Below are 16,650 nucleotides of genomic sequence, written 5' to 3'. Positions count from 1 at the left end.
GGGCCTCTGCTCTGGCCCCAGCTGCGCAGGCCTGCGGACAGCCTGGCCCCGATCCGGCCACCTTCCGCTCTCCGCCTGGCCCCGCGGTGGGCGTTTGCAGCCAGCGCGGCCGCCCGCATCCGACGCCGGCTCGTGGCCGACGCTCCAAGGGAGAGCGGACGCTCCCGCGCACAGCGCGGCTGTGTGGCAGGAAGGCCGAGCACCGTGCGGGGCGACCCCCGCCCTCCGGGTGGGCGTGGCTCCTGAGGGCGGCCCCGCCGGTCGAGGGCAGAGCCCGGCGGGGCCGGGAACACAAGGTCTGGACGCGGGGACCCGCTGCGACGGCCCAGGGCGCAGGGCCCGACCTCCGGTGGGAAGGCGTTCGGGGTGCGGGCGTGTGTGAGTGGGGGGGCGGCCCGCAGGCCGGGCCCTGGTTGGCCCCGCCTCCTGGGCGCGACGGTACCGGCTCTGGGTTGCCGACTGGGCGTGGTGGCAGGTGCTTGGCCCGGGCGCGGGGTGGTGAGGCCGGGCCGGCGGGCGGGCAGGCAGGCGCCGCCTGCGCTCGCGCCTGAGGCGGTCGCTGCGGGAGAGTCGGGGGCCGGCCGGGCTGGCAACGGGGGTGCGCGTGGCGGTCGGGGGTCTGCAGGGCGCCGTCCGCGGACTGAGCCGTCTGTGGCGCGGGGACCGCGCCGTGGGCCCGAGGGCGGAGCAGGGGCCGGGGGCGTGAGGGCAGGCGAGCGGCGGGGGTCCCGGGAGCCAGTGGCGTGCGGGGGAGGTGGGGCCCGAGGCCAGAGCGGCGGGCTGGTGGGCAGGGCGGCGGCGTGGAGCGGGCTCTTGGGGCAGCCGGCGTCGACGGCCATAGCACCCTGAACGCGCCCCATCTCCTCTGATCTCGGAAGCTAAGCAGGGTCGGGCCTGGTTAGTGCTTGGATGGGAGACCTCCTGGGAATACCGGGTGCTGTAGGCTTTTGCCACGCACCGCCCCTCTCCACCTCTCGCTCGCGCTCCTTTTGCCCGCCCCGAGCCCGTCTCCCCGCAGCCCTCAGGGCCAGGTATGCAGGCCCCGGGCCCCTGGCCCCCCACCCCAACCCGCGCAGGCAGCCTCGCAGGCAGCCTCGCAGGCAGCCACGCAGGCAGCGGCCACCCAGTCCTTTTTAGGAGCTCGCAGCCCCGCACCAACCCACACCTGGCTGGGGCACGCAGGGGCCCGCGCCCACTGCGCCTGGGCCCAACAGCCCAGGCCCGCTAGACCTGTCGGCGTCCGGCGGGCCCTGCCTCTGGCCCGTGCCCTGGAACCGTGCACACCGGGCCTGCCCCTTCTCGCCTTTCCCTGCCTTGCCTGGCACCACGCCGATGGGCCCCATGCCACAGACTTCCTGTGGCCCCCTGAGCCCAGGCGACAGGCCCCACCCAACCAGCCGCCCACGCCCTGTGGCCTCTCAGGCAGCGGGGAAGCGGGCGGCGCTCTCCCTCGGCCAGTGCGGTCTGTACCCCTGTGCCGAGCAATGGGACACGATCCGGAGCCCACGAAGCAGACACACAGGCGCACGCACGCACGGACACTAGCACACGTGCCCAGGGCCCATCGCTTCTCCCGCACGGGGCTGGCGGCATTCAGAGCCCAAGGCGCCTGAACACACCGCCGGGGGAGGCGGAGGCCGCCAGGGGGCCACCTGGCTGAGCCCGGGACCCACCTGGCTGAGCCCGGGTCCCACCTGGCTGAGCCCGGGTCCCGGGCCGGTGCCTTCCGCGCCTGGTCCAGCCGAACACCAGCACCCGCCACCCGGGCCCACTAGGGCCAGAACTCCCTGCCCTGCACGGCGGACACCCGCCGGTCCGCTGCCCGCGAGGCCTCTGGCCCGTGCCCCTCTGGCCCCAGCAGCAGCCCGGGGCCTCGCCCGTGGGCCGGGATCTGTGCTCGGTCCACGAGGGCACACGAGGGCTCGGCGAGCAGAGGCGCTGGTCCTGGCAGCCCGGCTCCGCGGCCAGTTGGGCTCGCGGCTGGGAGACCGAGGCCCAGCGTTCCAGGGTGTCACTGGCGGCGGGCAGGTGTGCGGAGGCCGGGTCTCGCTAGCGGGAGACCTGAAGGAAACCGCATCCCTAGGGAGATACTTGCTAATTAAATCCAACAACACATTAAAAAGAATTATTCATCATGACAAAGTGGACTTTATACAAGGCATCCAAGTTTGGTTCAACACAAGAAACTCAGTCAGCATAATACACTACATTAATAAACCAGAGAAGAGAAATCACGTGATCTTATCAATTGACACAGAAAAGACATTTGATAAAATGCACCATCTTTTCTTGATAAAAGTACTACAAAAATCGGGATAAAAGGAAACTTTCTAAACATGGTAAAGGCCATATATTTTCTTCAATGGTGAAAGACTGAAAGCTTTCCTGCAGAGACCAGGAACAAGACAAGGATGTCCACTGTCACCACTCTTATTCAATTTAGTGCTAGAGGTTCTAGCTAGACCAATCAGCCAACAACAAGAAATAAATGGCATCAAGATCTCTATGTGGAGATGATATGCTCCTATACCTAGAAAGTCCTGAAAAACCTGTAACAAAGCTGCTAGAACTAATAAACAATTTCAGCAGAGGGGCAGGATGCAAGATTAATATGCAAAAATCCGTAGTGTTTCTATACACTAGTAATGTGCAATCAGAGAAGGAAGTCAGGAAAAAAATTCCATTTACAATAGTGACCAAGGAATCAAATATTTAGGTTAAGTTTTTAACCAAGGATATAAAGCACTTATATCTAGGAGACTACAATGCCTTGGTAAAAACAGACAAATAAACAAAACTTAAAATAATAAATTGAAGAACATTCCATGCTCATGGATTGGAAGAATAAATATTATTAAGATGTCATTTCTACCCGAATTGATACACAGATCAGTGCAATCCCAAAAAATTGTTTAAAGAAACAGAAAATACAATTATCAAATTTATTTGGAAGAGTTAGGGGCCCCAAATAACCAGAAACATCTTAAAAATGAAGAGCAAAGTTGGAGGACTCTCACTTCTGAACTATAAATTTATTACATAGCTAAAGTGGTAAAAAAAAAAATTAGCATGGTACTGGTATAAAGATAGACACATAGACCAATGGAACAGAACTGATAGTTTAGAAACAGACCATCATATCTATGCCAAGTGGTGTTTGAAAGGCTGTCAAACCCACCCAGCCAGGGCAGAACAATTTATTCAATAAATGGTGCTGGGAGAACTGGATATCCATATCCAAAAGTAAAAAAGAGGACCCTTATCTCACAGTTTATACAAAAAATTAACTCAAAAGCTCCTAGAAGTAAATGTAGGGAAACATCTTCAAGAACTGGTGGTAGGTGGTGGATTCTTAAACCTTGCCCCAAAAGCATGAGCAATGAAAGAAAACATGGATAAGTGGACCTCCTCAAACAAAAATACTTCTGTGATTCTAAGGACTTCATCAAGAAAGTAAAAAGGCAGCCCATTCAATGGAAGTATTTGGAAACCACATATCTAATAAGGGTTTGATTTCCATTCATATAAAGAGATTATACAACTCAACAATAAAAGAGCAAGCAATCCAATTTTTAAAATGGGCAAAAGACTTAAAAAGACATTTCTCCAAAGAGAAAATACAAATCGCGAAAAAAGCACATGAAAAAATGTTCAATATTCCTAGCTATCAGGGAAACACACATCAAAACAGCAATGAAATAACACCTCACCCTGCACAGAATGACCATTATTTAAAAAACAGAAAACAGTAAGTGCTGGAGAGCATGTGGAGAAATAGGAATACTCCTTCACTGTTGGTGGCATTGTAATATGGTGCAGCCTCTGTGGAACACAGTTTACTGGTTCCTCAGGAAGCTAAATATAGAACTGCCGAATGATCTAGCATTTCCTCTACTAGGAATATTTCCAGAAGAACTGAAAACTGTGACACAGACACTGATGTCCATAGCAGCTTTATTCACAATTGCCCAAAGTGGTAACAACACAAGTGCCCATCAATGAAAGAATGGATAAACTAAAGTTTATTCCTAATTATATACATATGATAGAATACTATGCTGCTATAAGAATAAATGAAATTGGGACAGAAGTGATAACATGGATGTACCCTGAGAACATTATGCTAAGTGAAATAAGCCAGGCACAAAAGGACAAATATTGCATGGTCTCACTAACATGAACTAAATACGAAGAATAATCACATGGAGTTAAAACCTAGAGTGTAGGTTATTAGGAGATAAGAGGAAGCCTGAGAAGGTATACTGATGCTTAATATATGTAGAAGGTTTTGTTTTAATTAACTTGACTGTAAAAATGTGGAAATGGATGAAGTTGATGGTAACACATGACTGTGAGTAGAACTAATGAAGCTGTTTTTTAAGTGGGAATGTGGCTGAAAAGCATAGTCTAGGGATGTAAATGTCAATTGAAAGAAACCTAGAGAATAGTCTAGGGACTGAATGACATAGTGAACCCAGAGGTGGATGAGAATTGTGGTTAATAGTCCAAATGCAAGAATGTCCTCCTGTGAACTAGAACAAGTGTACATCACTATTGCAAGGAGGTGAGAATGTGGAGAAGCTTGGGAAAAGCACAATTAGTGTAACCTATAGACTATAGTTAAGAGCAATACTGTAAAACTCTCGCGTCATGCCAAAGATGTACTGTGTTAATAATAGGAGAGATGGAAAAAGTATGCCAAATGTGTGCTATGGATCATAGTTAGTCTTAATAGTCTGATAATATCTCAAAATCTGTAACAAATGTTCCACAACAATGTAGTGTATTGGGGGAGGGGTGTTGTATGGGAATTCCACACATGTGCATGATTGTTTTATAAGTTCAAAACTTCCTTAAAAAAACATATTTTGAAAAAATCAGTTATAGGTATGGTCCATGCTGGAGCAAACTTCCTTTCCTTTTGTGGATAGACCTGTGAAACCTGGAAAACAACATATTTGCTTCCAACGCACAATGATGGGACTAGTCTTAGGACAGATGTTTGCATTGCAGAAGAAGAAATTAGAAGGAAAACAGCAAGTCTGAAACATATCAGGGAAAGCTCCATTAGATCCCAAAGTCTGCGTGTCGTCTGTGGGTTGATGCTGTGTCCTCCACGCCTGCTGGAGGCAGCCCGTCATTCCAGGCACTGGGGCAGATCCACACTCTCCGCCCAGCGGAGGCCCCGGCTCTCAGAGCACGGAGGGGGAATGGGATATAATCCTCAATGCTTTTATTTAGAGATTTTGTTACATATGAAATTTTATTGTACTTCTAGTTTTAGCTTCTTACTAGGAAAAAAACACAACAACACATTTTTAGGACAAGAAGAAGATTAAAGAATCTATAACCTACTTCCTCATTTTTCAGTGAGGATCAATTAGCTCTCCTACACCTAACTGATAGGACTTTCAGAAAGAGGGAACAAAGAGAATGGGTGTTAGGTGATTACAAGAGAAATAATACACTTTCCCAATATGTTTCTGCTCAGATTGCAAAGGTTTACGTAATTTCACACGAAGTATCTGAAACTTATTTATGAAACTTTGGAACAAATGAATGAAAAAACTTGGAAATAGAGAGATAGAAAATAAGTTTACTACAAAATTATGAGAGCAGCCATCCAAGTGGTTGGTACTAAGGCAAAGAGCCTTGTCTGCATTATTAACTCTGCATATTTTTCTGGAAACAGAATTTCCAGATCTTTGTTGCCATAGATTTAGAGTTTAAATTGACATTATAAATTTCCATAATCTGGCAAATGATGGCTAAAAAATAAAGATTTTAAATGAATGAAAACCTGGGCATCTTGATGATTCTGATAATATAAGGCAATACCATGATCTTACAAAATTCAACAGACTATTTAAAGAGACACACATTTTAAAAGTAAAATTCAAAAAAAAAATAAAAAACATGTCAAGCAAAAAAGTGATTTTTCAAGTGCATTTTTGAAGACACTCATTAACTGCTAATAAATATCATTCACAACAAATTTTAAAGGGCAGAAGTTAAAAAAAAAACACAATTAGCCAGATGTGTTTTGAACCTAATGATTTCACTTATAAACAATACAATTAGTATCTGAATATATTAAGTAGGTACATGAATGCTTCATGCTGGTTACTAAATTGCTTTGTTTGTCAAATGGATATATTACTTTACTCAGAAATAAATTTATAAAACTCAAATTAGGAAACCGTGTAAAATAATTTCAAAGACTTATTACTCAGAGTAAAAGTATGAGACTAATTAAAACTAACTCTATTCAAATGCTTTCCAATACCTAAATGAAAGGAATAATTTCCTTGGAAAATAAAGATTCAAAAAATCGATTACAGCACAGAGGCAAGAGTTTTAGGAAGAGAGATGAAGAGAGAAACACATAGCCAGAGTATCATAGATTAATTCAATACAATTTCCTATTCCTGATAAACACAAATCTCTAAACTAAAAGGGCTTAGTCTAGGCCCAGCACAGTGGACTTCAAAATGTATTAAGTTACAACTACAGGCCATGCCATTTCTGTGGAGGAGAAATGTCCCCATATATACACCACATGTATAATATAGATACATATGTCTTTATATGTAATGATGTGTGTATATATGTGTGCATGATATAAATATATATTACATATATATATACACACATATGTAATGGTATGATCATGAGTTGAGTACTGAATTAGAGCGAAGGAATGAATATTTGTCCTGAAAAACAGATCAAGAAAAATGGAGGATCTATGGATTTTTAAGTCACTGAGAACTGTCTTAACGCAGCAGAGTGGGTAGAAGGAGAAAAACCTGTATTCCTCTTGCTAATTCTTAAATTGAGTCAAGGAAGAGTGATAAAGAAGTATACCTGCTGTCATCAGTAAACAGGAGGGCTGCAACTGGTTCACACTAGTTAAGGAGACACAAATTTTAGCACCTCTTCCTAACCTGGCATTCAGGGACATCATAGTAATGCTTGAAATTGACCTTGGAAGAAGTATTTTTTAGATAGAGCTTGGCAGAAACTATAAATGAAGTCTTGATTATTTACTTATTTTTTTTTCTACCACACAGGCATTTAAACATTCATCAGCATACCACTTACTAACAAATTTCCATGGATTCACTAATGAACAGGGATTTCTTCAAGAGCCTCAGTGAAGCGTATTGTGCTATATCAAGGTGGTTTGGCTGGTGTATTTCCTAGACACCCTGTCCCTGGATGGTTCTAGATTTAAACTCAGCCCAAAGATGAACGTGCACGCTATCTGGAAGGCCGATGTGATGCATGCAGACTTCACCCCTAGAAGCCACTGTGCTCAGAGAAGGCCACCCCTGAGGTGCCCTTGGGTGGACTTATCCTCATCATCCCCCACTTCACACCTGGCTCCCCTTCTGACGCCCGGGTCAGCTGGCCAGCAGGAGCCTCAGATGCAGGGATGGTAGCGCCGTGGAGGTAGGAGGTTCCTGTGGACAAGCTCCCTCTTTGCACTTCCATCTTTGGTACTGGGTGTGTATGGCCCCTCTGATTTTTCTATAAGCTTCCCTGGTCCACCTGCACCATCACTTAGAACTGGCTCGTAGCTTTGTCTGATCCTCTCACTCCTCCCTCCAGAAACTTTCTTCTCCACCTCCTCCTTAACATTTGTGTGTGATCTGATTCCTGTAATCAATCTTGGCAACTGCAGAGGTTGTGCTCCCAGACTGAACTCTGACTAATTCAGAAACAGCATCAGGGAACAAAGATGCTCACATCACTTCTAGGTCCTGAAATACACGGGATAGGAGATTGAGAACAATTTTGTAGCAGTAATTGTTGTAAATAGGCATGCAAAGATGGATGCATTTAATTATGATAGTCACATAAAGGGCAGCATTTCTCTCCAGGGATGTGTTCCCCGGCACTTTCCTCAGCAATTGCAGAACTTCCCAGTGCACCCAGGCTCTGATGCTAAAAGCACAAACACGTGGTAGCCTCAGTGAATCAGATTGCATATCAGGTTAGTTAGACTCACAAGCCACTGGTGTGCAACGAAGCAGTAGACATGTGTTACGCTTCACCTGTCCCTGGCAGAGGCTGCGGTAGTGCTCAAACCTTTCTAAGGACAGGAATCACCTGGACACTCACGGAACCATCCAGGAGCCTTCTCTAAGCCTGTCCAATCAGAACCTCCAGGGAAGGAGCCCAAACACCTGTGCTACAGGTTCATTTTGACAATAGGAAGTCCTCAGAAATTTGAGTATAGATGGTTAAGTCACAAGGTTACGCGATTTTGTAAAATTTACAAAAGGAAGCTATTTTATCCACTACCAGTAAGACGCCTGCCTCTTCCCCACGTTCATCTCAGCACGCGTGGTCCTGCCCTTCTAGCTAGGTGACCTGGAGGGCCGCAGGCACTTTTACCATTGAACTGAGGGCAGGTTCACTTGCTGAATTATTTCATTTGACTTTGTAGAATATCTTCCCTTACTTCGGAGTCACTTTCCTGTACAGTTGAGTCATTCCCAGTCCTCTTGGCATTAGAAGAGCTTTTAGGAACACAAGCGCATGGCTCGCGGCTTGCCGGGCCGCAGGACAAAGGCCGCCCGCTGGCTGCACAATGGGGCTGAAGGTTCCAGGTCACTGAGGCTGGAAGTCCAAGGCCAGGGGCTGGCCAGGCCATGCCCTGCCCAGGCGGTGCCCTCCCTGCAGTGCCAGGCCCGCGCCCTCCCCAGGCTTTTGCCCACTTCTCCGGCGTCTGCTCTGCCTGTGCTCGCTGACTTCTCGCTCCTCCCTGGAGCTTCTCTGTATCTGAATTTATCCCGCCCCTAAAACTCTCCAGGGATCTGGAGTAAGGGGTCCCATATTCCGTCGGGCAACCCCTTAACTAAAGGTAGCGCCTTCAGGAGGTCCTCCATGCACCTGGGTCCTGCCTGGCACGTGGATTGAGGCTGAGGACAAGTGCCCTGGGGGCTTCCTGACTCAGCCTCCTGCACCTGCCACCGGCGGATTCACGCGGGAGTGGAGTAGCCGCTGCTCAGATGCCCAGGACGCGGGCAGGTCAGTCAAGCACGGGAGAAAGGGCCGACGCCTGCGTGGACACAGGAAGAAAACGTTTATGTTCTTTCACTTACCAGCCAAACCCTAAATAGTACATGTGTATCCAACAATTAACTAAACAGAAAATTCAGATAAAAGGAGCATTATGGAAAAAGTATAAAGATGAGTTTTAAAAAAACAATGGAAACATGGCAATATTTTGGTATAAATTTTAACCAAAATAACAGATCATATGAGTTCAGTAACACATTAAGAGAAAGAGATGAGCTTTGCCTGGTGAATAAACTCTTGATGTTTGATAAACCAATAAATTAAGAGGATTAGAGCATACGAACCCACTGGAAATATTTTCAATCTCCTGATCATATGAAACAAAACACTGACATTGAGCAAGATAACCTAAAACTAAAATAGGCCAGTGCAGTGAGGACACTGACAACAAACTAGGTATTCAATATCACTTAAAAAATACTTCAGATAGCAAGCACACAAGATAATTGAAGTATTCTAAAATCTTACAGCTTATATTCAAAGCACACTTTAGAGCATCCCCCCAGTTTTACAATCCAGTAAATGTAATTCATATTCCCTGTAAGTTATGAAGAACAAAAAACAGTGCTAAGCATTTATTGATAAATAACACATTTCAGACAACAATGTTGGAGGCAAGAATTATCTTTTATTTTTTCTACAAAAGATATCATAATAGTTTTGGCAAAGAGTATGCAGATGAAAATCCAGGCAAATATATATGTTAGAGGTGTTGTCAGGCAATTAATTAATTTTTCCCCAGATTTGTGATGTTTTTTAATATTGCTAAATTCTGTAATTTATTATAATCTCCCCTCTCATAAATAAGTATAGACTGTAAATAATTGTGCATTCATAAATGTATTCATTTTATCTTAAATAGTCATCTGTACTTCTATTAACTATAAGTCCCTAAATTTGGATTTACCTTTGCTTATAGTAGATAGTCAATGAATATTTGAATATATACCTAATTTCCTACAAGGGATATTTTCCTTCTTAGATACAAATGAACTGCTCTCAGCTTGTGCCTGAGACTTGGGGTAAAAGAATGGGAGAGAAATTGATGGGCATAATTTCCTTCACCATGCTTTACTGGTGGGAGCAACCTTGGTTATCTTTTTATTTTTGAGATTTTAATACATTAACAACTAGCTCTTTCCATGTTGACTTTATAAAATGAGCTTTTTTTTAAACAATAATTTCTCATTAAAAGAAGAGGACAAGGAGTGGATGTGGCTCAAATGGTTGAGCTCCTACTCCTCACATGGGAGGTCCTAGGTGCAGTTCCTGATGCCTCCTAGAAACAAACAACAGCAACAACAACAAAACAACAAGCAAACAAATGGGAAAACCAGCTCAGGGGAGCCGATGTGGCTCAGTGGTTGAGTGCTGGCTTCCCACTTATGATGTCCCAGTTTCAATCCTTGGCCCTGGTACCTCAAAAAAAAAAAAAAAAAAAAAGAGAGAGAGAAGGACTATATATACTTTTCCAGAACGTCAAAGAGCTTAAGAAAAATGTGTAGATTACCTGACATAGTAGGAAATTAATACCTGATAGTAAACCTACCTTATGGGTCTTTATTTTTGATAACTTAAAAAATGTTTCTTGAAAAATAACTTACATACTGTAAAGCACACGTATCTTAAGTGCAAAACTCGAGGAAGTTACACAGGCACACACACAACTGCCAAGGTCAGGAGACCCAACCTCCACAAGGCCTTCCCTGGCTTCCCAGTCCGTTTTCACAGGAATTGCTCACCCCCAGAGGTCGTTGCTCTTCTAACTTCTATGATAAATAAGTTTTGAGTGTGACCCCAAATTAGCCCTTTGCTGCATTTTCTTTCCCTCCGGCATGTCTACACGTTCTCTGAGGGACATATTTGCACAACTGTTTCACTAGTTTTCCAGAACCCCAATAACTAATATTTGTGTTAAATTATTAATGACACATTTTCCATTCATATCAGTTAATTAATAGTTGGTTAAAAACACCAAAAATAAAAAATAAAAAAACCCAACTTGTATAATTAAACAGGATGCTTCTCTCTGGCTCATGTCTGTGTGTGACTGGCTTGTGTGTGTGTAGTGTACCTGAATGCAAGTACTGGTACACAGATATTCTAATTTTCTCTATTTCAGAGGCCTACTGAAAGGAGAAAGAAGAAATATATTTATTGGCCTGATTTATTTCTTCTCTACAACCCTCTACTAGAATAGTTATAACAGATTCCTTCAGATTGGTCCAGGAAGACTTTCTTGAAATGGTAAGTTATTGGCATAATGGTGTATTAGTCAGACAAAGGGATGCTGCTGCAAAATACCAGAAATCAGCTGGCTTTTATGAAGGGTATTTATTTGGGGTAGAAGCTTACAGTTACCAGGCCATAAAGCATAAGTTACTTCCCTTACCAAAGTCTGTCGCCAAGTGTTGGAGCAAGATGGCTGCTGACGTCTGTGAGGGTTCAGGCTTCCTGGGTTCCACTCTTTCTGGAGCTTGTTTCTCTCCAGGCTCAGCTGCCCTGCTTGCTCCACAAGGCCAGCTGTTGACTATCAGATACCGGCTCTGTCTCTCTCCCCGTGGCTCGATTCTCTCTGGGCTCAGCTGTTCTGCTCCTCTGTGTGCTTACTTCCCGGGCTCCAATATCAAAACTCCAACCTCCCTTCTCTGCGGTGCAGTTTCTCTGTGAGTTCCCATCCACTGAGGGGGCGGGGACTCAACATCTACTGAAGTGGCCCAATCAAAGGCTTAGTCATTATTTCATCAAGTAAAGTAAAACCTCCAAATCCAACACACCCTAATATATCTATACACCCAGAAGACGAGAACAGTTTACAAACACAATCCAATATTTCTTTTTGGAATTCACCAGTAATATCAAACTGCTACAAATGGGAAGAGTGAGAGAGGCAGGGGTGGGTAGAAGAGTGGTAAACACTCAAATCTAAGGAGAGAAAATATGCAGCATATGCAGCATGCATGTAATGGAATTAACAAATCATATTAAAGATTAAGTAAACTAAGCATGTATTTGGGTACATGTGGAAGCTGGGGAATGGGAGGCAAGTGGAGAATAACAAAGACAAAGAGAATCAAGAAAGGTTATAAAGGGCAAATAGATAAACTTAGCCAGTAGGAGTCAGATTGAGGGTGAGGCACGATTTCTGTGGAAAACAAGCAGATAATGGAGGTCTTTCACTTGATGAAAAAGACAGACCTTAGGATTTGACCCATACTTACTTCGTCAGAACTTTTAATTTGTGGTGCTTTAGCCAAATATTTAATAAGTGTCTCCTGTGGCAAAAAACTCCCTCTTTTTTTTTGTTTTTTATTTTTAGCTTATGTCAAGTAACACTGTCAAAATCCTTTATTTTTGTTAGGTACAGCATAGCGCCATCCTTGGATTTTTGCCTTTCCCTGAAAAATGTGCATTACTAAATGCTGCCTTAGGGGCCTAGTATCTGAGTGCAATCGGCAGTAGGCAGTCCAAGGTCTCCCCTCGTTTTCTCACTGACAACAGGTTTTGCAGTTACTTTGAGTCTGTAAATAAGTTTTAGGAGGAGGCTAGTTAAATGTAGATACTTCTAATTTAACAAATTGCAGTATTTAATCTATCTTTTTAAACCGAAAGTCTCCTATATTCCAGAAAGGGAGTCTCCCTTTTTTGGGGTCACTTTCTGCAGTCGGGGTCCAACTTTAACCCGAGGGACAGCACTGTGGTTAAGCTTAATTCATAACTCAGACTCTAACTGAATAAATTGCTAATTCTGTTACTTGGGCAAATTACTTTACTTCTTCAATAGCCTCATTTGTAAAACAGAGATAATAGTACCACCTCTTTCAAGAACTGATATGACTATTAACTGAGGTAATTCATGCGACACTGCAGACAATTTAGCTTTTAGGTCACTTCTGTCACTTGCCCTTTGTACATTTAGTGTGAACATTCCTCCTGTTTTGTTTCCTGAAGTTTTCTTACCATTTCCCAGTATGAACCATAGATTTTAAGATTACTTAAAAACCATTGCAAGAATCCAGCCTCCTGTAAATGTAGATATACCCATCCTACATCCTGCAAGCAAAGCTCGTATATTCATGCTCTGCTGTGAATTCTGCATTCACGCTGGCTTGGTACACTTATTTTCTTTAGCTTTCTTGGCACACAGAAAACTACAATAGCATGTTTCAGCTCAGAGATCTATGACTTCCTTCATGTCAATTTGAAAAAATTTGCACCAGTGCTGCTGAGGCTACTGCTCAGATGATTCACTAAAATGGCTAGTTTGTCACAGTTAACTTCAGGCAGCCTTAGAACCACAGGAATACTGGCAAAATTTCAGCTTCACTCTTCAGATATTTAGACCTCGGGCAGACATATTAGCCACAATGTTTATGGAGTGTGCCTGGATGGAAAGAAGCAACTGGAGTCATTAGCTAGACCCCTGGGAAGGGCCCACGAGGGCTCCAGAAATGTAATACATCAACGCGCTTCTTCAATTATGCAAATACACTTTTTGTAGAGTCCATGAGCATTCAGATTTTGAAGAAGCAGATTTTTTTGAGAGCAAGGATTACTTTATTTGCTTGTTAATAAATGTATTTACACAAATTGTACTCCTACATAGTTACATAGTATTCTTTGTCATGCTTACTCCTTCCCATACCCACAGCCTCCCATGACAAGCTTCCAACATCTTCTGCGTATCTGGTGGAAAAAGGCAAAGGACAGAACTGTCAGCCACTTGTACCTTGAAGCCTTTCAACAACTCCCCACTCCGATGAGAGGGGCTGTGTCCTTCGAGAGTTCACCAGGGCCTGCAGGACTGCAGCCGGCTGCCTCCTTCTCGAGCTGCAGCCATGACGTTTCCTTCATTTCCTTCTTTATTTTCAGGTTTATTTTTATTTTTTTTTTATTTTTACACTTTTTAAGTTAAAGTTAATAGATCACAAAGAATGTTACATTAAAAAACATAAAACACATAAGAAGTTCCCATATACTCCTTTCCCCACCCCTACCCCATCATTTTTGTAAATTGTATTTTTTGGAAGATATATACATCACACACAGAACAATGTTACATTAAAAAATGTAACAGGTTCCCGTATATCCCCCCACCCCCTCACCGTACTCCTCCCACACCAACCAACCTCCCCCATCATTGCGGCACAGTCATCGCACTCGGTCAACACATTTTGGAGCACTGCTGCACTGCATAGATAATAGTTAACCCTGTAGTTCACACTCTCCCCCAGTACATTCAGTGGGTTAAGGCAGGATATGTAAAGTCCAGCACCTGACCCTGCAAAATCATTTAGGACAACTCGAAGTCCCAAAAATGCCCCCTCATCACATCTCTTCCCTCTCCCGGCCCTTAGCACCTACTGTGGCCACTTTTTCCTCCTCAGTGCTATAATTTCTTCTGTTACTAGTCACAATAGTTTTATAGTAGAATATCAGTAAGTCCACTCTAACCCATATATATTTTTAAAACATTTTTAAATACTTTATTTTTTTAGAATTAAAAAAATCTTCCCTCCTTCCATGAATCCTCTGCTCAGGTTTTCTGCTGGGTCAGAACCAACCCTACCTCCCTAACCAGATGAACACCTCACCTAGTTAACTGCTGAAAACATAGAGCTATCAGCTTCTTAGTTTTTTTTTCTTAGATTTTCCCATTGGACAAGCTACTCCTTTCCTTTGGCATACGTATTTCAATCTGCAGTTATTTACGTGCACATTTATTTGCTTACTGCCTTCCCTCTTAGACCATCAGTTCTGTGACAACGGGCACAGCGATTTGTCCCGGCTCAGCTCCTGTTCCTGCTCCTGGCACTGCACCCACCTGGGGCACAGATGTCGGGTTGGGTCAGTGCTGGCACTGAGCTCAGGGCTCCAGGAGCCAGGGCAGTTTATCTCAAGGAACCAGGAAGGAGGGATGGCAACGAATTCAAGATCTAGAAACCTCCTGCCTTCTGAAGTATGTTTTGGGAAGTAGGATGCAGGGTCACCTGTCTGCCAAAATGACCCATTAGGGATGTGGTTTTGTGAGCTAAGATTAAGAGCTGAATTTAAATGTGCTTTCAGGGAGGAGTTCACACTGATACTAAAATTCTCAGGAGGTTTCCAGCGAATGGAAGTGGCAAGCATTTAAGATCCCCTAATGCGACGGTTTGCTCGGTCGGTAGAGGTGGGGTCTGGCTGCGGATGAGGGGTCGGTCCAGCTCTGGACGAGGGGTCGGTCCCGCTTGGGACGAAGGGTCGGTCCCGCTTGGGAAGAGGGGTCGGTCCGGCAGCAGACGAGGGATCGGTCTCACAAGGGGTTGCGCGGTTCGGCTGACGGGGTCGCCCGGAGAAGCAGGCGACGAACTGGGGACAAGGGAGGCCAGGCCCTTGTCGGGGGCTCTCAGGACTGGAGGGCGCACGGCAGAAGAACTACCGTGGAGACAAGGTAAACACGCAAGTCCACTTTATTGAGGGAGAGGCAACAGTTTTATAGGGGCTGGGGAAGGCTGATTGGTCGAAGCCACGCCCTGTTCTGATTGGTTGCCGGTGAAAGGTCAGTGGGCGGTACTGGATGGGGGAGGGGTGGTGGTTAGGGATTGGCTGTCGCTGTTGCTGGGGGAAGGGGCAGGGTTTAGGGATTGGTGGCTGCTGTTGCTGGGGTGGAGGGCAGACTTGAGTTTCCCGCCCACGCCTGGCTGTTGCTGCTGTCGGGGGAGGGAAAAGGGCAGACTGGATTTTTCCGCCCTGCGGCTGCGCAGGGAGAAGGAAGAAGAAGGGTGCCACCCTACAAGGCATTGTGTGGCGCCATCTGGGAGGAGGGGCGGCCGCGGAAGCATGGCTGCCGAGAAGGGGAGACCCGAGGGCACTCTGCGCCCATGCCGAGCTTCCTTCAGGGGTGGCGGTGAGTCCGACCAGCCACCCTATTATGGGGGCAGCAGCTTGGCCTGCCGCGGCCGCTCCCCTGCCAGGCCAGCAAACCACGCTTCAGCCCGAGGGGTGACTGCACCCTAATATCTGATCAGTTGAAAAAAATGGATGCGCACTTCTAGTTTGAATAAATGACTGGCGTTTCCAGGGTCTGCTCGCGTGTCCCCCTCCTGAAGCTTTGGGATTCACTGTGGTGGTAGGTGAAGAGGCTTGTGGTGGCCACAGGCAGTTCCTTTCAGTAGCAGCTGGTATAACCGTAGTGAACTGTTGGCTGATGACAGTGCTCAGGACACCATGGGGTCCTGACCTGGGGTGAGAGTGGAATGTGACACGGTCTTTTCAATGGACTTCTCCAAATATAGGTCTATGTTAGGGAACAGACGTGTTGACTCTATTTGGTCCATTGGCTACTTTGTTTACGAATTCTTTACAAATGTATGATCTAAACAACTTCTTTGAATTCCAATGATACAGATATTATTTAATTATTTGGATTCATATTCTCACATTTATTCACATAAGGCTATTAAAAATTTGAATACAGGGTACCTGAGGATCTACTGGTGGTGGTTTTGTTACTTTTTCTTCCATTTTTTGGCTTATCATTTTCTAAAACTATAAACAATGATAACTACACTACAAACTTTTATT

The 16,650-nt window shown here is 45.3% G+C and overlaps 1 long non-coding RNA gene and 1 pseudogene across 1 annotated transcript; both read left to right on the top strand.

Moving 5' to 3' along the window:
• The first annotated feature begins 229 nt into the window (after positions 1 to 229).
• Positions 230 to 14,216, top strand: LOC131275598 (uncharacterized). The gene is made up of 4 exons (XR_009183015.1): positions 230 to 349; positions 7,071 to 7,452; positions 11,210 to 11,334; positions 13,739 to 14,216. It is a non-coding gene; the product is annotated as an uncharacterized lncRNA (long non-coding RNA).
• LOC111761488 (5S ribosomal RNA) lies at positions 828 to 946 on the top strand (annotated as a pseudogene).
• Positions 14,217 to 16,650: the final 2,434 nt, after the last annotated feature.

The sequence above is a fragment of the Dasypus novemcinctus genome, chromosome 23, assembly GCF_030445035.2.
Source record: "Dasypus novemcinctus isolate mDasNov1 chromosome 23, mDasNov1.1.hap2, whole genome shotgun sequence".
Lineage (NCBI taxonomy): Eukaryota > Metazoa > Chordata > Mammalia > Cingulata > Dasypodidae > Dasypus > Dasypus novemcinctus.
This window is presented reverse-complemented; position numbering and strand designations above follow the sequence as displayed.